At 43.5% G+C, this 10,872-nt stretch overlaps 1 long non-coding RNA gene across 1 annotated transcript; it reads left to right on the top strand.

The window, feature by feature from the left end:
* Positions 1-483: 483 nt before the first annotated feature.
* Positions 484-1,992, top strand: LOC311373284. The gene is made up of 2 exons (XR_014642234.1): positions 484-616; positions 813-1,992. It is a non-coding gene; the product is annotated as an uncharacterized lncRNA (long non-coding RNA).
* The last annotated feature ends 8,880 nt before the right edge of the window (positions 1,993-10,872 follow it).

Raw genomic sequence — 10,872 nt, forward strand, 5'->3', positions numbered from 1 at the left:
CCACTGTTACAACACTAATCATTTCTCCTGATCCTTAGGTTTCAGTCAAGCGACACAAACCAGTTGCTGGAAAAAAATTGTAAAATTAGTTTTTACTGCAGTTCTGCTCTTATGATTAATGCTACTAGTGACTGGTCTATATCACTGGACTATACAGCTCTATAGATCTAGATACATCTAGCTCGCTGGACTATACAGCTCTATAGATCTAGATACATCTAGCTCACTGGGACTATACAGCTCTATAGATCTAGATACATCTAGCTCACTGGACTATACAGCTCTATAGATCTAGATACATCTAGCTCACTGGACTATACAGCTCTATAGATCTAGATACATCTAGCTCACTGGACTATACAGCTCTATAGATCTAGATACATCTAGCTCACTGGACTATACAGCTCTATAGATCTAGATACATCTAGCTCACTGGACTATACAGCTCTATAGATCTAGATACATCTAGCTCACTGGACTATACAGCTCTATAGATCTAGATACATCTAGCTCATGACTTCACCTCCTCCCACTCTGCTACTTCCCAGGTTCTGCCACCAGCTCTGAGAACACTGAGGGGCAGAATCCGGCTCCTGAGGAACAACCTCTGACCACAGTCAGTACTTTACCACTTTACAATACTTATTCACAGTCATATGTTTACAGTTATATTTATTAGCAGCCTACTTTATCACAATTTACATTTAGTCATATTCTAACATTACTTCATCAGAGTAATATATTAACAGTACATCATCACAGTGATAATGTGTTTAATGTTTAATGCTGACTTGTGCTTCCTTGCTGTTTAGGTTCCAAGTTAAATCATGAAGAGGCTTCTCACGTTCAGCTTCCTAAACCAGGATGGAGTGGATCGCTGTTCATTTATAATCCTCACAATCAGTTTTGGGACTTCAGCTAACTAAAGATGCTACATTTGCTTAATTACAATAACATTCATACTTACCTTTATTTTGATACAAAAACATCAATCCGTAAGAATTGTAAATCAGTTAGATCTCTGTATTTGTGATAGATTTGATGAACTCACCGGCTTATAAACCTGCAATCTTTCACTGATGCTTGGAAACCATGGCAACACGACCTCGCCATGATGGCCATTTTGTTTTGGTTCTAACTGCTTCATCTTATAACCTTTTAATTATGTTATATTAGCTGCTTTCACATATGACCTCCGTATTTTCTCCTCATTTGTGGAGCAGGAGGTTCGACCGTGAGGGTCATTCACACTTATTGACACTTGACGCCCGAAATGCGGACATCGGTGTCTCTCAGGCATCAGTAGAATCTCCGGATGTTTTAGGGGGGCGGGCTTGCAAGGGGCGGGGTATGACGTAGGGTCTAAATTCTCAAGAGGCGGGACATGCCATCGCGGCAGCTGTCACGTTGGTTTGTTGTTGTTTGACCGCTGACAGCGTGGAAGCAGAACGGGCAGAACTAATCGTGAGCATGTTAAATGTTGCTGCAGCGATGCATATATTCCGTTGCATCCTCAACATCCGCATCGATCGATGAAAGATTGGAGCATGAGTTACAGACAAATAGAAGAAACGACGAACAAGAAAGGCGTCGCGAACGACTGCGTTACCGGAGGAAGAGAGCGGCTTTTTTGGCTTCATTTCACATCTAACAAACACTGGGACAAATTGATTTCTGTGTTTAACTGAGAAAACAGGGAGTGGAAGGACGGGACCCTATAATGTTCAGCTAACTGTTGTCAATAATTGTTACGAGAGTAGCGCGTGTGTGTGTGTGTGTGTGTGTGTGTGTGTGTGTGTGTGTGTGTGTGTGTGTGTGTGTGTGTGTGTGTGTGTGTGTGTGTGTGTGTGTGTGTGTGAGTGAGTGGACGAGCGAGGAGAGCGAGCGGTAGCGTGTTTCAGTTTAGTGAGGTAATGAACGAGTCCGGTTGTGCGTGTAGGCCCTACTGTAAAGTTAGTGAAACTAAGAATAAAGTACCCAGCCTGTCAATAATCAGTGGCCGCTTCATTCCGACCATATTCAAACCTATAAGAAGACCCACTGCTGGTCAAAGTGATTCCCGAGAGAATCGACGGAGCGGAACGTCGCTTCTGTGCTCCTCGACTACGGTCTGGGAGCCGACAGCAGGAAAGGTGTAACACAATAATAAAAATATTTTTTAAACCATTCAGCGAACAAAAGGCAGTAGTCTTATTATCGATTAGGGTGCGGTGACACTTAATCACATGCAAACGTAGACCGAAGCGTCATCAACACGCCCACTCAGCTGGTGTGAAATGCCGACATCCTACTGCTCATTCACATATAAGGTCATTAGCATTTCCTCCGGAGAACATACTACCTCGGGGGTAGTCTTTTTTCAGGAGGTCCAACGTCAGGATATGTCATTCACATATACGGCACCTCCGTATAATATACAGAGAATATACGGATGCACGTCCATGTGTGAAAGCGGCTATTGTTTAGTAATGTTTAAGTTTCAAATAATGTTCAAAGATTCAGAATCAAGATTTTGGACAGTGAGATTCTGTCAAGTTTTAAAACAATAATCGTTAAATTTAATGTGTTTCCTTAAAATCTATTATTTGAGAGTTCTGCTCGCTAGAGAACTGCATTGCTACATAGGCTACCACAATGGAGCTAGGCTGCTTTAGCTTTAATGCTCTCTGTTGTATTTTCTGTGTTCTTTGGGGGATTGGATCAAAGGTGACGGGTGAAGAGGATCCTGATCCAGCCAGCTCTCCTGAGCCTCCTTCATATTGAAGTGGATAGATGATATGATATCGCTCTCCTACATTTGACTAGACCCCTCTCTGTGGCCAGAGGTCAGAGGGTCAGATGATGTCAGCGGGACATCCCTGCATGGACCTCCACAGTGTCCGTCTGGGTTAGTCAGGGTTAGTCAGGGTTAGTTAGGGTTAGTCAGGGTTAGTTAGGGTTAGTTAGGGTTAGTCAGGGTTAGTTAGGGTTAGTCGGGGTTAGTCGGGGTTAGTCAGGGTTAGTCAGGGTTAGTTAGGGTTAGTCAGGGTTAGTTAGGGTTAGTCAGGGTTAGTCAGGGTTAGTTAGGGTTAGTCAGGGTTAGTCAGGGTTAGTCAGGGTTAGTCAGGGTTAGTCAGAGTTAGTCAGGGTAGTTAGGGTTAGTTAGGGTTAGTCAGGGTTAGTCAGGGTTAGTCAGGGTTAGTCAGAGTTAGTCAGGGTTAGTTAGGGTTAGTTAGGGTTAGTTAGGGTTAGTCAGGGTTAGTTAGGGTTAGTCAGGGTTAGTTAGGGTGAGTTAGGGTTAGTCAGGGTTAGTCAGGGTTAGTTAGGGTTAGTTAGGGTTAGTCAGGGTTAGTTAGGGTTAGTCAGGGTTAGTCAGGGTTAGTTAGGGTTAGTCAGGGTTAGTCAGGGTTAGTCAGGGTTAGTCAGGGTTAGTCAGGGTTAGTCAGGGTTAGTCAGGGTTAGTCAGGGTTAGTCAGGGTTAGTTAGGGTTAGTCAGGGTTTTCTTTCTGTTTTGTTATCTTTCCTTTCGTTGATTTAATAACCGTCCCGCCATATGTGCAAAGCAGTGTCTGAAAATAAAACATCTGCTTTCCAACGCAGACCTTGATCTCCAGCCTGTGTGTTGTTCGGTCCGGGGTGTGACCAGTGTTTAGTAAACACACACACACACACACACACACACACACACACACACACACACACACACACACACACACACACACACACACACACACACACACACACACACACACACACCTACACATACATACTAACATATACACACACACACACACACACACACACACACACACACACACACACAGCAGTACTCAGTGTAGTAGTACTCAGTGTAGCAGTACTCAGTATAGTAGTACTCAGTGTAGCAGTACTCAGTGTATTAGTACTCAGTGTAGCAGTACTCAGTGTAGCATGTAGCAGTACTCAGTGTAGTAGTACTCAGTGTAGCATGTAGCAGTACTCAGTGTAGCAGTACTCAGTGTAGCATGTAGTAGTACTCAGTGTAGTAGTACTCAGTGTAGCAGTACTCAGTGTAGCAGTACTCAGTGTAGCAGTACTCAGTGTAGTAGTACTCAGTGTAGCAGTACTCAGTGTAGCAGTACTCAGTATAGTAGTACTCAGTGTAGCAGTACTCAGTGTAGCAGTACTCAGTGTAGCAGTACTCAGTGTAGTAGTACTTCTACATTAACTGAAGAGACCAAGGCCTTTAGTGCGTGATCTTTAGTGTCCAGAATCCCGATAACAGATCAATATTATATGACCACAATCTCATCTGTTGTATGATACGTCTCCTCTCATTCCATGTGAAAATATTTCTAGAAAGTGACCGTAGCAAGGTCCACGCTCCCCTGCAGCTAGGGGCCTTCTGCTGGGCCCCTGCAGGCCAAGGCCCCAGGGTGGAGGTGTTGAGGGGCCCGTGTATTGTCAGGGGTTGATGGTACTGATCCATGGCCTGGTGCCGCTAGGATCACTCTATGAGAATGTTGATAGTGGTGATGAGGATGAACATGGTTGTTCTCATTATGGATATCATCATCATTTAGGATATTTTCCATCTCATGGTGGAAATGTACTGGACAGAAGTATTGCCCCTTATGGGTATGTGTAGGCCTGTTTGTATGGATGTACTTATGGAGGTAAGTGGATGCATGTATATGCAAACACACTGTATGTAGGACATTTTGTTTGTTGCTCTTAAAAATGTGAGAAGGGGGCGCTTGATATAAGCTGGAGCTTCTGCCCCTCCCCTTTGGTTACCACCAATAAAATGCATTCATTCATTCATTCATTCATTCCATGTTGCCATCCAGGAGAGCTCTCTCTGAGTGTGTGTGTGAGGCGCCACAGTCCTGACACAGGGCGCCATCCCATAATACTCCTAGAGCAGGGCTGTCCAACGCAACCACAACAGGTGGGGGCGGGGCCTCCGTCACCACAACAGGTGGGGGCGGGGCCTCCCTCCAGACGGAGGCGGTAGAAGCAGAGCAGTGTGTATTCCAGCTCCTCCCCCCGGCTGCAGCATCAGAGTCCTTCACACGGGGGAGAAGGAAAAGACATCTGGCAGAGGTCCAAAGAGGACCTTCTGCATCTCAGGTTCCCCTCATGAAAGGATCTCATGAAGACAGCGTGATGCTTCACAACAGGGCTGTGTGTATGAGGACAACACCATGAAGCAGTGCTGGGGGGTTCCATCAGGCCTCACAGATATTATGGGGTTTTATTTAATAGACACTCACCAAGCACTTTATTGGGAACACGTTCAACCTCATAGAACACAATACCATTTTACCTTTACTCAACTTTACTAGATAGTTTTAGTTGTTGTTGATATTTAGTCAACAAGTGTTCCTAATATGAATCACCCCCTCCCCACGTAACGGGGATGACACAATCTAAGGAACCCTTTTCAATATAATGCTCTCCAGTCAGAGAGGGACATTAACTTTCTACCAGACACTCAAATAAATGTTCAAATGCACCGGCTGCTCCATAATAAAATACTTTGAAAACATTTCTTTGCGATATTCGGGAAAAAAAGAAAAACACGACTGTTGAGCTGAATCCCAGCTGGGTCTCAAATAACTACACTTCCCAGAGTGCACCAGCAGCAGCAAGCTGGCTGCTTGTGACCTAATCAAGTCATTGTCACTGAGTGGGAGCACCTGTGAAGAAAAGGGTTCTCAGTCGTTCAGGAGAACAAACTTCAGAGAGAAGACACGCTCCAAGTTCACTCATAGGTTCAGTCCAGAGACGCCAATGGTCGGTGAAAATGTTTATTTACTTTCATGGTGTTGAAACGCTGCTTAATATGTATGATTTTGTGTTAAATTCAATTTAAAATGTTTAATTAAATGGCAACTTTTGTTCTGTCTTTAAAGGTTTACAACCTAATTATTTGGCAAATACACTGAATGGACCAATCAACTAACAAAACCAAAGGAATAAAAGTGATTGAGTCGAAAATTGAGTTGTCCCTGTGTCCTTTGGATGTTGAAGAAGAGTAGCACTTGACAACGACCATCAACAACCTCAACTGATTAATGTAGCATTTTCCAGTCGTCCCTCAGTTCCTGTGCCTCTGAAGTGGTTTCTCACCCGGAGCGGCACCGCCCCCTAGCGGGCGGTCGTGGGATGGCAGGGGGCGCTGAGGCAAAAACACTTCAAATGGCCGTTAAGAGTTAAAAGGGGAGTCGTTTGTAGAATTCTGAATGGCATAACATCCTGGTATTTATCCCATTACATACTATTCTCCATTTTGTCTCTCATGTTTTGTGCTGAAAGGGCGGAGGATGAACATTAATCAACATCTACATCAACACATCGCTTATTATGTGGTGGAGGCTGGTGGTGCTCGTCGCTTCACAGGGACAGCCTGCTGGAGCTCATTGGCTGCTGCCGTCTCCCCCTCGTGGGGCATCGCAGAATAACATTTTGTTGAGGAATAAATCCATTATTAAATCAGCAGTGTAACATCTAAAAAATAATAAACATTATATTACAGTAAAGATTGCTGACTCGTTCAATTAAATACAGCATTTGCGTTTATATAGGCTACTATATGTAACCAGAGCGTGGCGAGGAGTGCGTGCAATACAATGTAACGCTGTGTTGATTGTTTTCGAGCTGGTTTGCTAAAGAGGCTAACGTAGCTAACAATAACGATGACCAGCCAATGGCTGCTCTTCCCCGACTCGTCGTTTGATTTGATGTGCATTTTACAGTTGTGTGTGTGTGTGTGTGTGTGTGTGTGTGTGTGTGTGTGTGTGTGTGTGTGTGTGTGTGTGTGTGTGTGTGTGTGTGTGTGTGTGTGTGTGTGTGTGTGTGTGTGTGTGTGTGTGTGTGCTCCACAGCCCTGACCAGCGTTAGTGTGACTAGAGTTCATATTTCTTATGCTCTTCCTCCACTAGCGTCCTGATATCAGATGTCTTATGCTGACAAGACACACACACACACACACACACACACACACACACACACACACACACACACACACTGAACTGTATATATCTAAACAGTATATCGATAATATTATTAGACATAGTCAAACATTATGCTGAACATTATATATAACTGAACATTATACAGCTGAACATGATATTGTAAGAACAGTTAGTTTCACTTTGAGGTTACCTGGAAACTAATGACGAACAGCCGTATTGAGTTCCTATTGGTCCAGAGCGGCCTCTCCCTCTCCCTCCGTCTCTTGTCCGCAGGTTTCCTGGTCAGTCCGTCTGATGCTGGAGTCGGAGTCACGTCTCTGTGGATAATCTCATCGAGCTGTTCTTCTGAATACATCGATATGAAGGCGCTGATAGGGCTGCTGCTGTTGGTCTTTGGTCACGGTGTGTCCTCAGGTAAGACTGATGACACTTTTTACTTTTCAAAACGATCTTTCCAAAAGGTTCGTTTCTTGTCCCTGAAGAGACGATGATTAGATCTCTTAGTTAAGTTGAAAAGCATTTGCTTATCCTCTCTAATGAGTTAAATTAATCCACAACATGATTCATCTTTTAATGTGAATATTTAAACGAATATAAGAACATTTATTTTGAGTTCGAACTGTGAAAACGAAACCAACCCACTGGTTTGATGACGTCGTTACTAAATGTACAATCTATTATCAGAACCAAACATTAAACTTCAGTTTGGAGGGAATCCGATGTCTACTTTAAGTCTACTTTTAATCCTAAGTATTATATTAACACTCAGAGATATCTTATTATTAACTTCTATCAAGTTAACGCTATTGGACAAGCATCACGCACGCGCACACACGAATTTATACACACGCAGACACACAATAATATAATTATTATCATTGCTATCAATATATTATTAAGAATTATAATAATTATATTATTCTATTATTAATTATTATCATTCCAATGATGGCAATGTGAAGATAGCTAAAATGCCGTCATTAAATAAAGAAATACACCATATGCTTATAATTATAAAAACATTAATAATAGTTATGTAAATAATCGATTATTATTCATGTGAGCAGTAATGATTAAGAGGCAGCAGGTTGTGTTGTAGTTGAAGGTCTGGACAGCCAGTGCTGTAGGCTACAGTGAGATGTTTGGATGTCAATAAGATCAAACTAAAGGTTCCGACATTACCTGGACGGCCAGGGGGCGGAGCCATGGGGCAGGGGGAGGGGCCATGTGACAGGGGGAGGGGCCAGGTCTGTCTACAGGCATGTACTGTATTAGTCTGTCTGCCTACAGGGATGAACAGTAGGCCTATTAACCTGTCTGTCTGTCTGTCTGTCTGTCTGTCTGTCTGTCTGTCTACAGTGATTCACTCTCTGAGGTTTTTCCACACGGGGTCGTCTGGACTCTCAACCTTCCCAGAGTTTGTTGTTGTAGTGATGGTGGATGAAGTTCAGATTGAGTACTATGACAGCAACATCCAGAGAACAGTCCTCAAACAGGACTGGATGGACCAGTATACCAGAGATCACCCAGATGACCTGAAGAGGGACACTGAAAACAGAAAGGGAGCCCAGCAGGTCTTCAAAGTCGGCCTTGGGATTCTGAAGCAGCGCTTCAACCAGACAGGAGGTGAGTTTATATCTACTGTCTGACCTCTCACATGGAGACAGTGACGGACTGGGATCAAAAAACGGCCCTGGCATTTGCACCCGCCCAGTGGGGAACTGACCCCCGTTTGGCTGCGGGCGGACAGGATTGTTGACGGGGGGGGGGGGGGGGGGAGCGAGGTTGCGCGTTAGCAGTACAAGACCGTCAATGCATGAGTCATCAGACATCCAGACGCTGCTATTGTCAAGAGATTTTTATAAAAAACGTAGAAAATGATTGACGCTTGAAAGTGAGGCGAGATGTTATGGAGCCGCCGTTTGCCGTAAAGGGGACAACCACGCTGCTCTCTGATTGGCCGGCTCAAACGGCCCACAAGAGCCCGCGGCCCCTCTGGCGTTTGGCAGAATGCCAGAGGCCCAGTCCGTCGCTGCATGGAGACACACACACACACACACACACACACACACACACACACACACACACACACACACACACACACACACACACACACACACACACACACACACACACACACACACACACACAAACAGTAGTAGTACTCTGTGTATTAGTACTCAGTGTAGCAGTACTCATTGTATCAATACTCAGTGTAGCAGTACTCAGTGTAGCAGTACTCAGTGTAGCAGTACTCAGTGTAGTAGTACTCAGTGTAGTAGTACTCAGACCAAGGCCTTTTCTTGAGTGTCCAGAATCCCGATATTAAATCAATATTATATAATCACAATATTATCAAATGCTAGATATGTCTCATCTCATACTAACATACAATAACATACAACAAAATGGCCAACTGCAAAATACAAATACAATTCAATTCACAGATAACGTAACATGACATATAGTTAATGTAGGTAACGGTTTCTGATATTATAAAGGGAACGTTTCGCGGGTCTGCCGGCTGCATTACCGGAAAGTAACCAGCAGGGGGTGCTGCTGTGCTGCCGTGTTTCTAAACAGAATATTGTTCCAGTCCGTTGGTCCTTCATTCCCCAACACTACCAACACATACACATGTCCAGAAGTATATTATATATATATATATACATTATATATATATATATAATTTGTGCTGATGACAGCGCATATGGTGGGAGACCAAGGGTGTACCCTTGTGTTTGAGCACAAATATAATTATTATATTACTGTAAAACAACACGCATGCTACTGATATATTACGTGTCAGATTCTCCTGTCGTTGATCTGGACCGAGGCACCTCAGGGTTGGAGTTGGTCCTCAGGCTGCCATGGCAACCACTGCTCCTTCATAGTGCAACTTTATACTCATGATACCGATAAATCTATTGGGGATTCATCTATGAAATGTTGAAACAAAACCTCACAAAACATTGTGAATGAACATGAATCCTCTCCAGTCAAGTCCATTTGAATTCAAGTGCAAGAACAAATGGATTCAACAAATGTACCATTTACAAAACCTGAAAATAATACATATAATACAAATAATACAAATACATAGCACCACCTGACATTTGTTAAACTTGAGGTGGCCAAACAAAAGACAACAATTGGGAAGAAAAATGAATAACTGACCAGTTTTGTTGAATGCTGCCTCCCCCATTCTCTGCTACAGTATCTCATAGAAGCTTCCAAAGAGTTTCAGAATCATGTTTTTAATGTACATTTTCCGGGCTCTTGCTTTCAGATCATTAGCCAAGCAATGGCTTTGAAGCCAAGACTTGACACAAACATTAGGGATGGCAAAAAAAAATCGATTAATCGATGCATCGCGATTCCTCTAGAACGATTCCGTCTCGATGCAGATAAGTTGATCATCGGAATTTAAAAAATGACATTTGTTCGCCTGCTGCAACATTCTGTTGGCGTGCTGCAGAGAGCTACAGAAAACTCTCCTTTCTGCCGGCAGGTTCTCTGCTATTCTAAAGATATTATGTTACACAGGCTCTGTATTCTGCAGAACACTCTAGAACGTGTTTAAAGTTTGTATATAATCAACTCTCACATGTGTTTGGTGCATGCAGGCTGCGCTGCCAAGTCGCTGACTGACGTGACGTCAGTTTAAAACAAACGGTCGTGTCATTATATGTGCTCCTTCCCCTCGTCCACAGTATTTTAGTCTGTTCAATATGACAACAACTACATGTTGAAATAGTGGTAATATCTCCACATTCATTGATGAAATAACGGGATGGGAAGGGGGAGGAGTTTCAGGAGGGGGAGGGGTTTCAGAAGGGGGAGGGGTTTTACCATCTTTATTTCAAAGGGGGATGCCACCCCCCCTCATCCCCCCTCAACTCCAGTACTGTGTGTATATATATGTGGTGTAGGG

The sequence above is a fragment of the Micromesistius poutassou genome (assembly GCF_964030765.1).
Source record: "Micromesistius poutassou genome assembly, contig: SCAFFOLD_6318, whole genome shotgun sequence".
In the NCBI taxonomy this organism is placed as follows: Eukaryota; Metazoa; Chordata; class Actinopteri; order Gadiformes; family Gadidae; genus Micromesistius; species Micromesistius poutassou.